Source organism: Theobroma cacao, chromosome 4, assembly GCF_053813885.1.
Source record: "Theobroma cacao isolate CCN51 chromosome 4, ASM5381388v1, whole genome shotgun sequence".
In the NCBI taxonomy this organism is placed as follows: domain Eukaryota; kingdom Viridiplantae; phylum Streptophyta; class Magnoliopsida; order Malvales; family Malvaceae; genus Theobroma; species Theobroma cacao.
Genome location: NC_142642.1, coordinates 8,998,914 through 9,021,352, shown reverse-complemented (window position 1 = coordinate 9,021,352; position 22,439 = coordinate 8,998,914).

The window sequence follows — 22,439 nt, the reverse complement described above, 5'->3', positions numbered from 1 at the left end:
AAATATTTCAGGTCTGTGGTAGCTTGTAGATACCCTCTTTTGTCGAGGATTCCAGTTGACATCTCTACCACACAGACAGTAGGTTTCTAACACCAACACTGAGTGTATTTTGGGCCACTTGTCATTGTAACCATTATTGTACATTATAACTTTGTAAATTTTTGTATGTGTGAATTTATTTTACTTACACGTTACAAAAGATTTCTTACACGTGTTTCTATAAATATTGTTTCATATAAAAATACTATATTTTAATCAATATTTTGAATAGTGATATTTATCTATAAATCCTTTTAAAATATTTTTGTCTTTTGATTTGCTTGAGCAGGAAACTACTGAAAATTGTTTAAAATGGAATGTTTAAAAACGATTGCTCACAGAAAAGGCAAGAAACTTATATGCAAGCGTTGTGGGGTTCTGATTGACATTTCGGGTAATGAGTGTCAATTGGGACGTCGTGGCGGTTGTCATGGGCCCGAGGAAGGTTCCGGGTTGTGACATGGCTAGTGGATAGATTTGTGAATGTTTTGTAGTTGAGGATATTTATTCATCTTTAGTGTGATTAGAATACTAAAATTAATAGCCACTTAATGGCAATTAGAAGCTAGTTAGGGATAACTAGTAGAACATGATTTAGAAGATAGCTTTTAGAATTATGGTTATGTGAATTGAGTAAATTGTGATGCTAATGTGATGATAGGTTCCAACGAAGCCCCACTGCCCCATTTGGACCATTAGAGGAAGTTGGAGTTGGGTAAAGATTTAACAAATACCGATGAGTGAACTTGCATTAAAATGATTTGGGGTAAAAGTGTAAATGTTTGAGTGAATTACTTGAAAGGTTTTAATTGTTTTTTTCTTTAAAATGTATACGAGAACAAGCGATTAATGAAACGTTTTGCATTTTGAAATGTGACTATGATGAGTCCACGTACTCCTTTATATCATTGGTATACATACATATGTGTTGTGCCTTGATAAATAATATCGTGTAACAAGTATGACCGTGCGTGTGTGGTGTGGGAGAGCACATGCCGGTAAGGATGTGGGCGAGAGTGCATGTGATTATATTGAACTGTGTGAGTAGGGAGTGCACATGATGATGATATTGAAATGTGCGAGTAGGGAGTGCACATGATGATGATATTGCCTTGTACGTGTAGGGAGTGCACATGAGCTAAGGGTGGCGGGATGGTATGCATGATGATGTATGTATATACAAATCTATATATGTTATAGAAAGTTTATGAAAATAATTGTGATTGTTTTGTATGTTGGCATTGTTAATTGCTCCCAAATTGCTTTTCATTTCAGCAAGAAAATGGCTTTTGATGTAACAGGACCTTTTTAACTAAGTTGCTTGTTTCTCGCTGTAGCGAGAAACTCTCGGGTTGGAGAGGGGTTGCACTGGACTGATTCTCACTATAGCGAGAAATTTGCTAAAGCTTTTAGCTGCAGCGAGAAACAATCTCGCTACAACGAGAAACTCTCGGGTAGTTCCAAAATCTTAGTGCAGTGTTTTCACTTTGACAAAGATTTTGACCACCTTTCAGTTAGAACTGGGCAAAGTGGTAAACATAAAAGTTGTATCCCAGTCTCTTATATTTCTAATGACCTAAAAATCATGTCAATTTCACTTCTGTAGTGGGAGTTATGCTTGAAAAAGCAAAGCATATGCAAACCAAGACTGCCTCTTCGCTACAGCGTAAAAACCCTTTGTTTGCTTGTCTTGCTTGGTCATTGCTAAAATTTTCATTCTATTCAACTTCATGGTTTATCAGCGATCTTGTAACATTAAGGGATTAAACATTAGAATGAAGGGTTTTAACCAAAAAATTAGACTAAACTGCATGGTTTTATTATAAATGCATCATGATTTCTAAAACATTCATTATCGTTGCTTGTTCATTTCTTATGTTCACTCACTGAGTTTATACTCACTCTTTCAAATTGCATGTTTTCAAATCCATAGATAGTTGGGACTGAGACTAAGGCTTCCACTTGCATTCACTCTTGGTAGGTATCATGGCATTCGATAGTCGTACCTTCACCAAAGTCACTCCGCTGGTCGTCAGAAGGTCTTTTATATGAGTACATGTACATTAAATGTAAATTGCTAGGAATCACTTTGCTAATGATGCATGTATAGTTTGGAATGATGGTGCCATTATGAGATGACTATGAAAAGCCTTATTTTGAGATCATACAAATGTAAAATTTTGTTATCGATGTTGTATTATGAAAATACGCCTAGTTGCAAATTACAAATGTTGGTCTAGTAATGGTGATGAAAAATTGAAGGGATGGTGAATGGGATTACGTAAAGAGGCTTGCTTGGGCTTAGTAGGCTACGTCCACTGGGCCCATGAGCAAGTCATGGCTCGAAATTTGGGTCGTGACAAGCCCATTGGCCTCATGAACCGGTCATGGTCTGAAAATTAGGTTGTGATAGAAGGGAACCAAAATGAAGAAGTACAAATTCAAAGAATTTTTAACTGATTAGAGCTTGTGTTAGTTAAGGCTAAAAGAAGCGAAGCTCCAATCAGTTAAGGGAAGAGTTAATAAGTTAAAAGAAGTCTACTGAATGAGAGAAGCTTGAAGACAGAGATCTCTTAATCTGTTAGAGTCTCCTGTAATTGGTTAACGTAGAGTACACAGAAGCAAGACAATGGAAGACAAAAAATGTCAAGCCCAACCTTATAAAATACTTGCCATGTCATTCATATGATTGACAATATGCTTGCATACTTGGAAAGCCCCGAAAGAAAAATCGTTAAAAGACGACAATGTACCAAATGGTACAATTAAGTTAATTTAAGTCTCGAACTAGATCAAATAGAGAATTTAAAATGAAATTAAGAATATTAAAGTCCTAGAATGGTTTAATATGGTGATTTGGAGTTCGAGGATCAATTTGGAGTCAAACCAGAATTTTCACTATCTAGGGGTAAAATGGTCATTTGCCACCTAGGGACACAATGGGAATTTTTAGAAAAGATTTTTTGGCCCAATTTGACTTATTGGAGTATAATTTGAGGGTTTGGCAGTGAAAAAGTTTAATTTCGGTGATTTCTAGAGTGTAGGGGCAAAATCGTAATTTTACCACTCGCGGACCAAATTTGAGATTTTGAGAGAATTTAGATCAAACTTTATAAATTGGAGAATGGTATGAGTATAAGGGATGAAAAATATGTCTATGGGCAATTTTTCAGTTTTTGGGGTAAAAATGTAATTTTTGACTTTTACGGGGGGTAAAAGTGTAAATTTCAAAAAAATTAGTCCACCAAGACTGTGGATAAGTCTGAGAATTTTATCTAAGCTATGGATATGTGGGACAAGTGTATGGTGAAAATTTGGAAACAAATGGATGGCTAGAATTTAAGGAATTAATAAAACAAAAAAAAAAGAAAAAAATAATATTATATTATTTTAGCCTTTAAAAAGGTCAAAATTTCCAGAATTCTCATCTTTTTCAAGCCGTCCAAGCCAGGAGAGAAAAGGGGGAAAAGAAATAAGAACCCTAGCTGAAAAAATTTAGGGAAAATCAAGAGAAATCAAGAAATCAAGCATTAAAAAGGTAAATTTCATTGATTTTCCTTGTGATTTTCACTACCCATGCATTTTTTCTCATTTCCATGCAAAATTAGAAAGTGGGTATGGACACCCATGCTGGCCAAACCTCCATGGATGAGTTTTGAGCTTGAGTTTTGGTTAATTTTAATTAAATTAAGTGATTTTAATTAGGTTATATTGAAATATAGCATAAATAAGCTAGAGATATAATTTTCTCCCATTGAAACCCATTATGCCAAATTTTCTAGGGGAATATTGGCTGCTGATCTTGACTTTTATTTGAGGAATTATGATGAATAATTATGAATTATGAGCCTAGAAAAATAATGAGAATTTTTGGAGTAAAAATATGAATTTTTACCCACTAGGGGTATTTTTGTAATTTGCTATCGGGACTGATAATTTGCACCACACTGAGGGACATTAAGTCAATTTGGGTGCAATTGAGGTATAGAAACTGAAAAAAATTAATTTGAGTTTAAATGGACGCGTATATCGATTTATCGAATAAAAGATCGAAATAGGCTAACACAGCGTTTAGGCAAAATTTGGACATTTTGCACTTCATATCATGCATTAGTAGTATGAATTAGTTTATTTTGGTTTAGTACCAAAGTAGTAAACCTCTTAATTGTGCAATTTGTCAAGGTGGTGAATCCTTTGGCAAGGGCAAAGAAATCGCACCCGAGGAGTAACAGTTGGAGTACTCGAATTTAGTTTTCGGAAACAGTTGGGATAGCCCTCGACCAAGGTATCCCAGATAACTGAGTATGATAATAGTTTTTGCCTTGAGCCAAGCTTTTTAAGAAATTCATAAGCCATACTGATTACTTACTTTAAATAAATTGATTTCATTTGGTTGAAATAAGTTGAAAGATGATAAATTACAGTTTGATGAAATACTTTAATAGTCTCCTTTTACTTGACTTTAGATATTTTGAGTGATGTTTGTTTACTCACTGGAATTTTATAATCTCACCACCCTCCTTTCTACCCATTTCAGGCTCAGAATAGATTGTAGATAACTAATATCGGCGAGGATTACAGTTGAACTTGCCACATCCAAAAACTGTAGGTTCATTTCTTTTAATACTTTTGGTCATTCGTTGGCCCACGTGTCACTGTATATTAAATTCTATACTTTGGTTATCTGCATTACGGTATGTAGGAATTTATTTTGCTTTTACGCTGTAAAAATTATTTATGCAATATTCTTAAAATATTGTTTTATGTGAAAATTGAATATTTTATTGAATATTTTTATTTTATTCTAACAGTCATAATTTCATTTTAAACGAATGTTTTAGACATCCAAAATTATTTTTGATTATGAAATATGTGTTTTCCACTTACATACTATATTTTTAACTGATTTTGAGATTTTTGGGATAAATGACCAAAATACCCTTGTAAGACGAAAATTATTATTATATTTGTTTAAGTTGAAAACAATTTAAAATCTTTTAAAATGTGGTATTTGGCAACAGTTACCCACAGGGGAAATGAGAAGTTGATATTAAAGCCTTGCGGGGTTCCGGTTGACATTCCGGATAATGAATGTCGATTGAGACGTCGCGACTGTTGTCACGGGCTCAATGGGAGTTTCGGGTCGTGACAAAAAAGTTGTAAATCGATTAGAGCTGCCTGTAACTAGTTAGTCGAACTCTGTCTGCCCATTTAAATTTATGCACTAAAAGACAAAATAAGGGCTAAAATGGTATCAGAGTTGTCTTAAACGACTAAAAACTGGCCCTAACAAAAAAATTTGACTCCCCAATATAAAAGGAAGATCTAACAATCAAAGAAGTGAGATTGAATGAAAAAAGAGTCATTCTAATAAAAAAGCCAAATATCCTTCACCAAAAACACTTGTCCTTCATTCATAATCCAAAAAACGTGTATGAGCTTGCTTGTAATCTTTCGAAATTTATAAAGGCTTCTAGTTGTACCTCTTTTTCTTCTCTTTCTTCGAAAATTAGAGTATGGGAAGCACTCTAAAGCTTATTGTAAAGGATTGCAGCTTGGGTTAGAAACTCAGCTTTTAAAAGTATGGTGGAGGCTGTTAATTTCAATATTATAGTGAAGTTGGGTTGAAAATCCTTAATTAAGAGATCAAGGTAATGGATGTAGGTCAAGGGGACCAAACCACTATAAACACTCTTCCATTGTCCACTTCTCTCAACCCTTTCCTTACTAGTGTCTATTAGCTAGTACAAGCTTTACATCTTTCTCCCTCTAATTGGTTAAAAGTTCTACAACTCAAAAAAGGCTGGACTTAAAATTTTTAGTGCTATTTAACCTCCCTTCTAGCACTCCAATGGGAACAATAAAATTGTTATCCACTTGCTAACACAAGCCCAAGGCATAAAGCTCTCTCCTTGAAAAGGATTTGTTGCAATCGTGTGTGTAATATTGGGGGCCAAGTGTTTGAGTGGTTGGGATTCTTTTACACAAAAGGCTATTCATGTTTTTCAGCGCCAAAAAGAATTCATTTGGTTACAATATCATTTGAAAGGTAAAAAACTTTTTCTGATTCTCTATGGTATTTAACTTTGCATTAAACAAGCAAAGGGATCCGAAGGTAGGATGCATGGTTTTTATTTTGTTTCAATTTTTGTTATTCTGCTTTGTTGATGCTCCAATCATGCCATTCTTAGTAGTGGTATTAAAGCCTTCCTTAGCGCGTTTTAATGCAAAGGTATGTCTTGTTATTGTTTAATTCCAATTTTGATTGGATGTGAGGTGTTTGAAAGAGATCAAGTAAGTTTTCAATTTCAATTATGTTTTAAAGAAGTTTATCACATATTCGATTTTTCATTTTTAATACTTATTTGTTTCAACAACTAATCTTGTTTAAGTGTCTCAATTTTGCAGAACAATATAAGCATGAGATACATAAAAGAGTTTGGCAAGAAAAAGATTCAAATTTATAGGAACCAAGATGCAGCTTGGTGACAAAATTCGATTCTGTCGAGATTTGCATATGATTTGATTTTCAGTTTTTAACAGGAGTCTAAAAGCCTCTAAGAATTCTGAAAAGAATTTGAAAGTAATCTACATTGAAAGTGTTTCAATATGATTTCTTACCAACCACAAACAATGAAGGAAAGGCCATGAAATCATGGTTGAAACCACTGTTGCCAATAGTTATTTCAAGTCATGGTTTTGGCTAAGAAAGTCATCTTCAAAAAGTTCTGAAATTGTACAATTGTTGTACCTTTTTGGATAAACTTTGAAGTTTGAATAAGTTCAAAAGATTCCTAGAAAGATTACTAAAATTTGGGATTTAATGCTTTGATTTATGCCACCATAATGCCACATATGCAACCTAAAAATTGTGGCTATGTACAAAATAAATAGGCTATGGTCTTTTGGGGTTTTGGCCAGATAAATCAAGTCCACAAATTATGAAATTTTAATATAGAAAAGTTTCATATGTTAGCTAACCATGGTTAAAAGTTGAGAATTAAATTCCCTGATTTGGTGCCGCATCAAGCCACAAAATTATGACTGGTACACTACTGGCAGAATTTTGCAAAGTCATGGTTTTTGTGATTTTAATATTCATATTTGTAGCCTAAACTGGTGCAATTAAAAACACTAATTTGTTGGTCCCTATAATATGTGCTAGAGAGGGGGTGAATAGCACAATTTGGCTCTTAACAAGATTGAAAACTAATTTCCATCACTTAAGAAAACAAAAATAGAGTGTAAAATGCACAGCAATTTAGAGTGGTTCAGTCCAAGACCTACATCCATTACTTTGATTATCCAACCAAGGATTTTCTCATAAACTCACTAACAACTGGTGAAATTCACAAGCTTCCACCAAGCTTTCACAATGGCTTTTACCAAGCTCAACCACAACCTTTTACACTAGTTTTTCACTAGCTCAACTAAAACCCAAAGTGGTTTTCCAAGGCTTAACTACAACCTTTAACAATCAAGTTATCCCAAGCTTGAACAACCCCTTAGAATGACTCCCTCACTCTAAGAATACAAGAAAAGTAGTAAAATAAGGTACCTATGATCACTGGTTGATCTGAGTGGTACAAGATTGAGTGCTAAATACAAATGCAAAGAGTAGGCGTTTAAGTGCAGACAAGTGCAGCGAAGCTTTTTTTGGTTTTTCTACTTTTTATAGCTTAAATCTCATTCAAGGCTTCTAAAAAACTTGTTTCTGATTGTTGGAAGACCCTTTTATACTTGGAGATCCAACTATGATGGCAGTTTGGCAGTTTATATCCATTGGAAACAGTTGAGGATGAGTTCTAGCCGTTAATCTGTCTTTGGTTGTGTCTATCCATTGGAAACAGTGCTCTGGTACAAATTACAAACAGAGAGCTCTTAGTTGACTAACTTGGTTGACTAAGTTGGTTCTGTTTTTGGTTTGCAGATTTTGGCAGAGAGCACTTAGTCGACTAACTTGGTCGACTAAACTGATTCTGTTTCTCAAACTCTTAAGCCTGCCATTTCTCCAATTTGAAATTTGGTCAACCAATGTTCTTCCTTGTTTCATCAATAAGCTTCCTCCTTGTTATTCAGTTATATCTTGTTAATTTTATTCCTCTTTTTTATCAAAAATACTCTTTGAAGAGTAAATAAATTAATTTCATATATTAATTTCCTGCACACTCAAGTAAAGGTATTAGACACAAACAAATGGGAATGTTTTATTATCATTAAAAACTAATGGAGCCAACAATCTCCCCATTTTTGATGATGACAAAACACTCCTTGATTAACAGCATAGTGTCATTTTAATGTTTTTTAGTTTTTTGCAAAAAATTGAGGATTGCTCTCCCTAAGTATAAGCTCCCCCTTAGTGTGTGCAAATTTTACTTATTTTATTTTATCAAATTTATTCTTGTCATATAGAAAATGATATTGTACATTTAGAGTATACATATGTTCAACAACATAGAGTGATTTGCAGCATGTAAGTATTAGCAGATCATCATTAAACTCTCAGCTTTAAGTATTGACATATTTTCATCGCTGTTTCAGCAGCTGTCAGTAGTTTACTGATTTCAGATTTTTTTTGCATCATTCATATACTATTCATACCATCTATATCTATTTTTTAAACCAAAATTATCCATAATGCCATAACAAAAATCATTTATCAGCATCTAAATCAATATCAACATAGCACCAGCAGATTTTGTTCATGACAGTCAAAATACCAAAATAGCAAAATTTCAACAGACTTCAATTTTTTGTAATTAAGCAACATAGTCATATCAGCATTCATTTTTCACATACAACCACATAAATAGCATAATTAAAATCGAGTGTTTAACTGCCACCATGGCATAAATAGTAGTTAATCAAAAAGTGTTTCGTATTTGCCCTTGCATAATTTTGCTTCTTATCTCCTATTTTCTAAGTTCCTACTCCTGATTCTGCTTTCTTTTCTTTCCTAGGTTCTTGGTTCCTCTACCCTAACACATTTTTTTTAATTTATTCTCTGGTTCCTGGTTCTTAGTTCCTGCACCCATTCTATTTTACTCTCCCTTTTTGTCAACATCAAAGGGAGGGGCTTTTACTCATCTGATGAGTTAGAGGGTGAGGATTTAGTGTTGTAGAAAGGGTTTATAGAAAAATGAGAGGGCTCTCGGAGAAGTGATGACTGTCTTGGGGAAGGTTCTGGTGAGGACTTGTCTGATACAGGGGTTGGAGAAGAGGCTAAAACTGGTTTAGATTTCTTTGCCAACTTGGAAGACTTTCTTCTCTTAAGAAAAGCTGTCTTGGTTGCCATTGTCTTTCTACCTTTGGTTGGTAGTTTTTCCTCAGTTATTGGAGCTGCAGTGGCTTTGGCTTTCCCTGCTTTTGTCTTTACTCTATTAGTTGATGCATATTTCTTTCTTTTTCCTACACCTTTACCATCCTTTTGAGTTTCTGTCTTGGCAGTTTCTTTTTCAGCTTGTCCCTCCTTAACCATTTGGTGGAAGATATCCATGATGGAAACTTCCTCTGAATTTGGAGGAGAGGCTCGATGTTTCTCTATCCCTGAATCATTTTTGCTTTGAGGTTTAAGGGAGGTTATCTTGGCTTGCTGATCAACCCCTTAGGGAGAATCTTCAGTCTGTAGAATAGGACTGGCAGGTTTGTAGATGGAACCTTCAGGTTGAATGCTAGAACTTCCAACATAAGGAACTGATTTTTCTGCTAACTTAGCTGAACTTTCGACACCTTGTTGTGCAAGTGAAGTGCTAGATGTGGCAGAACTATCTATGACCACAAGTTCAGATGGCATGTTTTCCTTCTTCTTCAATTTTTTTTCCAATTCAGTGATTTTATCATCCATTTTCCGTAGCTTCACTCCTTGGTCAGTCAGCTTACCATTAATCCTCATGAGCAAATTAAAAATCATTTCATTTGAAAATCTGGTAGGAGCTTCTTCAGATTGACCAAGCAGACTATGTTCTTTTCTTGGGCTAGTTTTAGAGGTTTTAATGAACTTTTCTCCATCGAGCACATACCCCATTTTAACCAAGCTGCCATACTGAATAGCTTGATCTTTGGTTTTTACCAGGTCCATATCATACCTCTTTGCCCATATTCTCTTTTTCTGCACAACGGATGTAATTACATTCCCATACAGCAGATTTACCTTATCAAGTCTGCAGGCACTTCTCAGTTTCTCAATCATAAATCTTCCTAAATTTAGAGACACTCCATTGAAAGCATGCTCTATCAACCAAAGGTCCTAGAGGCTGATGTAGCTAAGGCTTCCACTTCTGCCTTATATATTTGATTCTATGAAATAGTGTAGAATTTTGATCTGAGGGCTGGTTATCAAACCAGAATTACTTTTTGAAGAATATTTTTCTTTCTTTCTAGTGATGATCTCCCACAATGAAGACGAATCATATTTTTCAAGCAGTTCAAATTCACCTTCTTCATACTCTACTTTCAGCAAATTCCCTAAATCCTCAGTAGTCATAACAAACTCTTTTCCATTCAGATAAACATTCAAACCATCTTCTACATAATCATCAGAATTTATTAATTCCTTTGATTTCAAAGCAATTCCTGAATAAAACTCTTTGACTAGACTTGGACTATAAGGCCTATTCTTAAAAGTGTTGTAACCTTTTAGTTTTAGTTCATCAAAGTACTCAAATAGACTGGTCTGGATTTCTATATTTTCCTTAAAACTCTTCCAGTCAATGAATTTTTCACAAGAGATTGGTGCATTCTCGATATTTTTGAATCTATACTCATGCAACTTATTCTTAAATTTCGAAGAAGAATAACTGGTACCTTTGTGGAGTATGGGCTCTATTTCTCACTTTTTGCCAGTTTTCTACTTCTTTTCTCTAAGTTTCTCGGATATATCTTTCACTGAACCAGGCATGATTTTCAATTTCTTCTTCACACTTTCAATTCTTGTTTCTTCCTTCATTGGCCTTTTCCCTTTCTTCTTTTTTGATATCTCTTTGCTCTAAGATGTTCTAGCCATGTTGGTTGTAGAAATTTTTAAGGGTTTGAGTTGGTTTCAGAGGCAAACAGGGAGATTTAGGTTTTTGTTTCTAAAGCAGTGGTTTCAGGGGAAAGAGGGGGAGAGGTAGTCTGTAGTTATTGCAAAGAAAAAACTGCTCACCTTCCTTTAAGTGCTGCCCTATTTCTTTATAATTTCAAACTTCCCTCTAAAATTTGGTTATTTACCTTTGACAATTTTTCTTCATTCTTTTTGCACCCAGTAAACACATATTTTACCACATTTTACTCTTCTTTCTCTATACTCACTAAGTCCTATTATTTAAGGCTATCAAACCTCTCTTAGTTGACTGAGAAATCCTTAGTCGACTAAAAGCATTTTGTTTCTTATGAGAAAGCCAAAGGTGTTCTTATAATTCCTTCACACTAATCATCCCTAAATTCCTTCTAATCTCACAGAATCTATCTTCACTTAGACGTTTGGTAAAAATGTCTGCTAATTGATGTAAGGTATTCACAAATTCTATCTTAATATCATTTTTCATCACATGGTCTCTAATAAAATGGTGTCTAATTTCAATGTGCTTTGTCCTAGACTGCTGCACATGATTTTTTGATATATTGATTGCACTTGTGTTATCACAATATATCGGTACATTATGCATAGTTATTCCGTAGTCTTTTACTTGTTGCTTGATCTAAAGGATTTGTGCACAGCAGCTACCTAATGATAAATATTCAGCCTCTACTGTAGACAGAGCCACTAAGTTTTGCATTTTGCTGGACTAGGACACAAGCATCCTTCCTAAAAATTGGCATGTTCCACTAGTGCTATTCCTATCAGTTCTGCTCCCAGCAAAGTCAGCATCTAAATATCCAACTAAGCTAAGAGTTGAGTTTCTAGAGTACCATATTCCTAGTTCTTGAGTGTCTATGAGGTATCTAAAAATTCTCTTAACAGCTGTTAGGTGTAATTCTTTAGGCTGTGACTGAAATCTATCACATAAGCACACACTAAACTGAATATCTAGTTTACTTGTTGTTAAGTAGAGAAGAAAGCCGATCATACCTCTATAAAGCTTTTGATCTACATCCTTACCTTTTTCATCTAAGTTGAGTTTGGTGGATGGACTCATTGATGTGGAAATTGATTTCAGCTTTAGCATATCAAATTTCTTGAGCAAATCATGAGTATATCTTTCTTGGTTGATGAAGATTTCTTCCTCGCTTTGTTTGATTTGAAGACCAAGGAAGTACTTCAACTCTCCCATCATGCTCATCTCAAATTCACCTTGCATTTCCTTTGCAAAGTTCTTGCATAAAGCTTCATTAGTTGCACCAAATACAATATCATCCGCATATATTTGCATAACAATTAAATCATTTAGATATCTCTTAATGAACAATGTAGTATCGATGCTGCCTCTATCATACCCTTTCTTAACTAGAAATTTTGAAAGCCTTTCATACCAAGCTCTAGGAGCTTGTTTTAATCCATACAAGGTTTTATGAAGTTTGAAAACATGATCAGATTTTTCAAAGTCTTCAAAACTAGGTGATTGTTCTACATATACTTCCTCTTGAATTAATCTATTTAAAAATGCACTTTTTACATCCATTTGGAACAATTTAAAATTCATGAAACATTCAAAAGCTAGCAACAACCTTATGGCTTCAATCCTAGCAACCGGAGCAAAAGTTTCATCATAATCTATTCCTTCTTCTTGGTTGTATCCTTTTGCTACCAACCTAGCTTTATTTCTAACTACATTTCCTTGCTCATCTACCTTATTTCTAAATACCCATTTTGTACCAACAATAGGGTGATTTGATGGTCTAGGTACCAATGACCATACATGACTCCTTATGAATTGATCAAGTTCTTCTTGCATGGCCATTATCCAACTTTCCTCTTTTTCAGCTTCTTCAAAGTTTTTAGGTTCAATTTAAGATATAAAAGCTAAAAACTCACAAGTTTCTCGACTTGCTTTCCTGGTTTTAACTCATTGTGAAATCTCACCAATTATTTGGTTTTGTGGGTGATCTCTCACAAATCTCCAACTCCTTAGTAGATCATCATGCTGATTTTCTGCTCTTTGTAGATTTTCTAGAGGCAGAGTTTCATTTTCTCTTCTAGGTGAGCTTTCTTCATTATTTTTGTTGTTTTCTAAGCTCATTTCCTCTATTTGTTTTTCTAGGACTTCTACATCATCATCATCATCATGAACTTCTTTTTGCAATGCATTTGACTCATCAAAAACTACATGAATTGATTCTTCAATGGTCAAGGTCCTTTTGTTAAAAAACTCTATAGGCCTTTGAGTTTAAAACATATCCTAAAAATATTGCTTCATCACTCTTTGCATCAAACTTCCCTAGGGGCTGTTTTCCATTGTTCAATACAAAGCATTTACAACCAAAACTCCCAAGCTGAGAAATATTTGGTTTCCTACCTTTATAAAGTTCATATGGAGTCTTTGAAATCAAGGGCCTTATTGAGACTCTATTAAGAATATAAGTTGTTGAATTTACTGCCTCAGCCCAAAGATATTTAGGGAGGTTGTTCTCACATAGCATGGTCCTAGCCATTTCTTTAAAGGTTCGATTTTTCCTCTCTACAACTCCATTTTGCTAGGGTGTTCTAGGTGCAGAAAAATTGTGATCCAACCCCTTTTCATTGCAAAACTTTTCAAACTCATCATTTTCAATTATCCTCCATGATCACTCCTTATGCTAGCTATGGCTAGTCCTTTTTCATTTTCTACTTTCTTACAATGACTTAAGAATGCTTGTAGAGCATCATTCTTATGAGCAAGAAAATACACCCAAGTATATCTAGATTAGTCATCAACTATTACAAAGCCATAAGATTTTCCTCCTAAGCTAGTTGTGCTTATTGGACCAAATAGATCAATATGATGCAATTCAAGATGTCTAGATGTTGACACAATTTTCTTAGACTTGAAAAATGTCCTAACTTGTTTTCCTAGTTGGCAAGCATCACATATCCTATCATTTTCAAATTTTAACTCAAACAGTCCAACAACAAGATTCTTCTTAATTAATTTTGACATAGTATGCATGCTCACATGTCCAAATCTTCTATGTCATAGCTAACTATCATTTTCAGCATTTACAACAAGACATACTTCACTATTTACTTCAAGATCTTCAAGAAAAATTACATACATATTCTTCAATCTATTTCCTATAAATGAGATTTTATTTTTACTCATATCTATCACTTCACACTTAGTTGAATCAAAGCACACTCTAAATCCTTTATCACATAATTGACTAATACTTAGTAAATTATGCTTTCACCCTTTAACCAACAACACATGACTAATTTGAGTTTGGGAATTCTTACCAACCATACCTATACCATGTATTCTTCTTTTTGAATCATCTTCAAAGGATACGGTTCCTCCTTTTCTCTTATCCAGCTGAGCAAACAGCATTTCATGTCCTATCATGTGCAGTGAACAGCCACTGTCGAAGTACCAAGGCTGTTTCTTCTTGAGTTGAGCTTTTGAACATGTCTCTTTTAAGTCTAGCTCAACCTACAAAACAGAATTTCAATTTTTCTTTATAGGTACCCATACATTGATGGGTCCTTGAGTGTTAGTTGCAACAAAAGATCCCTTAGGAACCTAGATTTTCTTAACTTTCTGCACTGTTCTTTTCTTAAAACACTCATATGATAAATGACCATGTTTACCACAATTATAACATCTAGGTAATGCTTTAGCTGAATTTTTATTGTGGTATACATCTCTTTTTGAAGATTCATTTTTTAAACATTTAAGAGCTGTATTTTCATCAATAGTTATTTACAGAGCTTCAGACTTGTTTTCCAGCTGTTGTTTTAAAACCTCGAAGTTTGTTTTTGAGTGTTCTAACTCAATTTACAAAATATTTCTTTGCTAAAAAACAGAAGTGAATTCTTGTATGATTTGTTCCAAATCATTTTCAAGTAATGTAGCCTTTTTCTTTAATGATTTGTATTTTGAAAAAGGTTTTTCAAATTCATCATACAAGCACTCATACTCATCTTGTAAATCATCATAAGAATTAATGCATGGGGATGAGGGTACCTCTGTTTCATCCTTTTGTGCCATTAAATAGATGTTTGCTCTTTCCTCAGATTTTTCATCATCAGTTTCAGAACTTGATGTGTTATTGTCCAACCATGCAGCAGCCACCATTGCTTCTTGGATTTCTTATTTTTCTTGGGGGTTTCATCTTTCAGTAATGGACACTCGGACTTAAAGTGACCAGGTTTCTTGCATTCGTAGCAAATCATCTCCTCCCTTTTGTTGGAGTCATTTTTGTTCCTTATTTTCCATGAAGCACCTTAGTCTTTCCTGAAACCTCTTCTTCTTAGCCTTCGATTTCTTCTGCTCATTAGCTTTCTGAATTTTCTTGCAACTAGAGCTAATTCTTCATCATCATCACAAAAAAGCTCTTCCAGCTCTTTTTCAAGGATGCTGGCTTTAAGTGTAATGCTCTTTTTCTTTTCCTTTGCTTCCTTTCAATCTTCTTCTTCTTCTTCCTTAAGCTCCAGCTCATGAGTAAAAAGAGAACCACAAATCTCATCGAGTGTGATGATGTTTAGATCTTTAGCATCTCTAATGGCAGTCACTTTTAGCTTTCAAGATTTTGGTAGGCATTTAAGTAGTCTCTTAACTAATTCATGTTCAGGGATAGGCTTGCCTAGCTGACTTAATTTATTTGTGATGTTTGTAAACCTATCAAACTTACTGGTGATGTCTTCACCAAGCTCTATTTTGAACATTTCATAACTATGTGTTAATAGAGTAATTTTGGACTCATTTACTTGAGAAGTCCATTCATGGATTATTCTAAGTTTTTCCCACATTTGTTTAGCTGTTGTACAGCTTGAGACTTTGTTAAATTCAGTGGGGGTCAAGGCACAATGTAATGTGTTGATGGCCTTAAAATTTATTTGAACTTTCTTAGTTTCAGCCTCAGTCCATTAAGACCTTGGCTTGGGCATCAACTCATTTATCACTACATTCACGGTTGAGGGCGTAAAGGGTTCATCAGTTATGACGTCCCACATTTCATAGTCTATAGCCTTAATATAGATTGACATTCTTGTGCTCCAATAAGGGTAATTAGAGCCATCAAACAGAGATGGTTTGTTTGTTGATTGTCACTCAGCAACTATAGTTTTTTGTTGAGCCATTTAGATCCTCCCAAAGGATGTTAAGCCTTAAAAACAGGATACTAGCTTTGATACCAATTGTTGGTACATATAATATGTGCTAGAAGGGGGGTGAATAGCACAATTTGGCTCTTGACAAGATTGAAAACTAATTTCCATAACTTAAGAAAACAAAAACATAGTATAAAATGCACAGCAATTTAGAGTGGTTCGGTCCAAAACCTACATCCACTGCCTTGATTATCCAACCAAGGATTTTCTCACAAACTCACTAGCAACCGGTGAAATTCACAAGCTTCCACCAAGCTTTTACAATGGCTTTTACCAGACTCAGCCACAACCTTTTACACTAGTTTTTCATGGGCTCAACTAAAACCCAAAATGGTTTTCCAAGGCTCAACCACAACCTTTAACAATCAAGCTATCCCAAGCTTGAGCAACCCCTTAGAGTGATTCCCTCACTCTAAGAATACAAGAGAAGTAGTAAAAGAAGGTACCTATGATCACTAGTTGATCTGAGTGGTACAAAAATTGAGTGCTCAATACAAATGCAAAGAGTAGGCGTTTAAGTGCAGTGAAGCTTTTCTGGATTTTCTACGTTCTATAGCTCAAATTCATTCAAGGCTTCTAAAAAACTTGTTTCTAATTGTTGGAAGACCCTTTTATAATTGGAGATCTAACTCTGATGGCAATTTGGCAGTTTATATCCGTTGGAAACAGTTGAGGATGAGTTCTAGCCGTTAATCTATCTTATAATGCTCTGGTTCAAATTGCAGACAGAGAGATCTTAGTTGACTAACTTGGTTGACTAAGTTGGTTCTGTTTCTGGTTTGCAGATTTTGGCAAAAAGCACTTAGTCGACTGACTTGGTCGACTAAACTATTCTGTTTCTCAAACTCTTCGGCCTGTCATTTCTCCAATTTGAAATTTGATCAATCAATGTTCTTCCTTGTTTCACCAATGAGCTTCCTCCTTGTTATTCAGTTACATCTTGTTAATTTTATCTCTCTTTTTTATCAAAAATACTCTTTGAAGAGTAAATAAATTAATTTCATGTATTAATTTCCTACACACTCAAGTAAAGGTATTAGACACAAATAAATGGGAATATTTTATTATCATCAAAAACTAATGGAGCCAACATAATTCACTAAAAAGAATCTTGTAGAAAAGTTCTAGAAAGATAAATTTTGATATATTTAAATTAGAGAATTTGATTCCTTAAAATAAGGATATCAAAATTTATTTAATCACATCCATAAATTTAAGAATTTGATTCCTACAAATATAGGAGTGTGACAAATATGGTCAAGATAAATATCATGAATTAATTTCCTTCTTTTAAAGATAATGTTGTCTTAAATATTATATTCAAATTATCTAATGAGATTAGATAATTGAAGACACATAATCTTTACTTTAAAAGGATTAATAAAAGTTACTTAAAATGTTACGAATTAAAAATGTTTTAACTTGTATTAATATTTGAATTGTAATTCTAATAAGATTAGGAATGGATAATATTACTAATACTGATTAGTAAAGACTTCCCATATATGAAAAATTGTTTTCATACATTGAAATAAAACTAAACTCAAAATTAGTTGCACACAAATTCTGAATGCCTCATAAGATTAACAATTTGAATAAGACATAATATTAATTTTATGTTCATGTGGATGGATGAATGTGGATGATTATGGACTAGGCCCAATATGATTATGGATGTATGATTAAATTTTATCATCGTATTATTTATTAAATAGGGTCTGCACACCCTGCTTTTTTCTTGATTTTCAAGGACTATAAAATTCTCTCCTCACATAACTCCCCTCGGGTGTACCATGAGGTTTCTTTACTATAATGTAATTAGTTACATATAAGTGTAGAATTAGGATTAGTTTAGGAGTTATTTTATGATTCAAGGATGAAGACCTAAAGGCACCATAAAGATACAGGGAGGAAGATTACAATATGTTGTATGTTATCTCATAGGTTTGACCAATCTAATTTCCTTCAATGTCTGAAGAAAATTAGTATAGATAAAGTCTATAATCATCCAAAGTAGTATGCGTGAGATAGATTTATTTTATGCAATGAATAAATACTATGCATGCAAAAATGAGACCTTAACTAAATCAAAAATATTATTTATTTTAATCGAAGACTTGTTGACCACACTCAAGGATGCACTTTTACACACGTATGTTTGAGCTATTAGTGGGTCTCACTCAACTAGTTTCATAAAATCCGGATGCTTGGAAACTTGATTTTTACGGAAACTAGAGGCAATGGCTAGGCGAAACATATATGATATGTTTTGGCAATGTGTTGTCACCTAACTGATTTAGGAGTTGTATAGAGATACAATTGGTAAGCTTAGTTACCTATCTAATCCACTTATCATGGTTTGTTGAGCACACTCAAGGTCATGGTTAGAATAGATAGGGATCCTAGCCCATTACGAGAATCCTTGTAGAGATCTCTTGAGGTGCTATGAAGGGTTATCATCTTGAAGAAAATAATGGGAGCAATCAATTTAAGATTTACTATCTCACCTTAATTGATTATAATACTTGATTACTCATAAACGTTCCTCGAATGTCTAGGTTGTTAGAATGCGAATACCCATCACTTTGCACGGCATACTTAATGCCATCATGAAATCTGGATCAAATTGTTTAGACTGGTATATCAAGTTGAGAAACGTTCTCAAATATCTAATAAGAATAGATGCCATTAAGGAAGATATCCTTGCCTTCTTGATTAGGTCAAAGAATGAGAAACTTGTAGAAGTTTCACCTTTAACCATGTATATGATTGAAGTAAATATGTCTACCATTGATCCGTCATCATGGGTATTAGATACTAGACATAGGTCACACTTATGCAATGACATGAAGGTGCTGGAAACAAGTAAAATGGGATTCTTATACAATGGACTCCTCTAGGGACTCCATAACACAATTGGGTGTCTGAGAAAAGGAATCAAACATTGTTAGACATGGTTCGATCCATGATGAGTCATACGGATCTTCCTATATTTTTCTAAGGATATGCCTTAAAAACTGCTGCCCGCGTACTAAACCAGGTTCCTACTAAATCAATTGATAAGACACCATATTAGATATGGAGTGGGAAAATACCCAACTTGTCTTATGCCAGTGTTTGAAGAAGTACTGCTTATGTGAAACGTACAATGTTTGATAAGCTAGGAGCGAGATCAGATAATGTTAAATTTGTAAGCTATCCTAAAGAAACACATAGATATTACTACTATAGTCCCATTAAGCAAAAGGTGTTTGTCTCAAGACAAGCCACTTTCCTTGAGAAAAAGTTCTTAATTGAAAATGCTAGTGGGAGTAAAGTTGTACCCGAAGAAGTTCAAGACCCATAAATTAACATCCCATTGGAACATGAGCTTGAGATTGTGACATCTAATGTAAAACCACTCAAAAGGTCTAGTGGGATACATAAAGCTTTAGAGCGGTATGGATTTCTTTTGGAAAAGGATGTATTGCCCATAAATGATGAGCCTACATACTATGAAGAGGCAATGTTGGACATTGATTCTGAGAAATTGCTAGAAGCCATGAAATCTGAAATGGATGCCATGGATACCAACCAAGTATGAACTTTGGTGGATCCACCTGAAGGGATAAAATCCATTGGGTACAAATGGGCCTTTAAGAGAAAAATCGATGTGGATGGCAAGGTGCAAACCTTTAAAGCTAGATTAGTAGCAAAAGGTTACAAACAAAGACAAGATATTGAGTTTGAAAAAACCTTTTCACCAGTTGCTATGCGTAAATGCATTAGGATTTTGCTTGCAATTGCTACATACTATGATTATGAAATATGGAAAATGAATATAAAACCTGCATTCCTTAATGGAAACTTGCAAAAGGAAGTATACATGACACAACTTAAGGATTTTACATCCAATGCTAATGCCAATAAGGTGTGCAAGCTTCAAAACTCCATTTATGGTCTTAAGCAAGCTTCTTGGAGTTGGAACATCCATTTTGATGAAGCTATAAAAGGATTTGGCTTCATCAAGAATGAAGATGAACCATGAGTCTATAAGAAGGCTAGTGAAAGCGTCATAATTTTCCTAGCGCTCTATGTTGATGACCTTTTAATCATAGGAAATGATATACTGTTGTTGCAATCCATGAAGATTTGGCTATTCAAACAATTCTCCACGAAGGATTTGGGAAAACCAACCTACATTCTAGGAATAAAGATATATAGAAATAAATCTAAAAGGTTCCTAGGTCTATTCCAATCCATATATGTAGACAAGGTGCTAAAAAAGGTTTAGCATGATGAAGTCTAAGAGGGAACACTTGCCTATGCCACAAGGCATTAATCTTTCTAAAGAAATATGTCCAAAGAATCAAGAGGAGAGAGATCACATGGATAAGATCCCATATGCTTCGGTATTAGGATCTATCATGTATGCGATACTTTGTATTAAACTAGATGTATTGTCACTACCCAAATTTCGAGCCACGACCGACGCATAGGCCCAGTGGACGTAGCCTACTAAGTCTAAGCAAGCCTCTTTACGTAATCCCGTTCACTATCCTATCAATTTTTCATCACCATTACTAGACCACCATTTGTAATTTGCAACTAGACGTATTTTCATAATACAACATAGATACAAAAAATTTACATTTGTATGATCTCAAAATAAGGTTATTCATAGCCATCTCATAATGGCACCATCATTCCAAACTATACATGCATCGTTAGCAAAGTGATTTCTAGCAATTTACATTTAATGTACATGTACTCATATAAAATACTTCTGACGACCAACGGAGTGACTTTGGTGAGGGTACGGCTATCGAATACCATGATACCTACCAAGAGTGAATGCAAGTGGATGCCTTAGTCTCGGTCCCAACTATCTATGGATCTGAAAACATGCAATTTAAAAGAGTGAGTATAAACTCAGTGAGTGAACATAAGAAGGTAACAAGCAATGACAAAGAATGTTTTAAAAAACATGATGCACTTATGATAAACCATGCAATTTAGTTACAATTGACATGATTTTTAGGTCATTAGAAAGATAAGAGGCTGGGCTACAACTTTGATGTTTATCACTTTGCCCAATTCTGATCGGAAGGTGGTCAAAATCTTTGTCAAAGTGAAAGCACTACACCAGAATTTTTGAACCACCCGAGAGTTTCTCGCTGTAGCGAGAAGCTTCAGGAAATTTCTCGCTGTAGTGAGAACCAGCCAGTGTAACCCCTTAACCCGAGAGTTTCTCGCTACAACAAGAAATAGAGAAATTTAGTTAAAAGGGGTATTGTTACATCAAAAAGCCATTTTCTTGTTGAAATGAAAAGCAATTTGGGAGGAATTAACAATGCCAACATACAGCACAATCACAATTATTTTCATAAACTTTCTATAAGATATATATATACATACATCATCATGAATACCATCCCGCCACACTCAGCTCATGTGCACTCCCACACCGCACATAGCTGGGTCATCATCAGCTCATGTTCACTCCCACACTGCACATAGCTAGGTTCTCATTATCACACAAAATGAGCATCCAAAGCATATATACATATCAATATAATGTGAGAATGCATGAACTATTCATATTGCACATTTCACAAGATAGAAACATTTTATTAAGGGCTTGTTCCCCAAGTATATTTTTAAAGCAAAAACAAATGAAACTTTCAAATGATTTATTTAAACATGTAGGCATTTCCTAAAACATTTTGAAATGTAAGTTCACTCACCAGTATTTGTTAAATCTTAAATCGAGTCCAACTTTCACTAATTCTCCAAATGGAGATGTGGGGTCTCGTTGGAACCTATCACACATAATAGCATCACAAATAAGCTCAATTCACATAACCATAATTCTAAAAGCTATCTCTTAAATCATGTTCTACTAGTTATTCCTAACTAGCTTCCAATTGCCATTAAGTGGCTATTTACTTTCACTATTCTACTCACACTAAAGATGAATAAATAATCCTTAACTACAAAACATTCAGAAATCTATCCACTAGCCGTTTCAACAACTTAAAAATCAACTCTAATTCAATACTCACCTTGGTAGCTTTGTAATTGAATTCCTTTCCAAAAATTTTCAAGCTATTATAGAAGCTCCCTCTTTCTCTCTCTAAAACACCTAGCTAGTGAGAGGAAGTATGGGAAGTAAGACTTTTTAAGGGTTTTAAAGTGA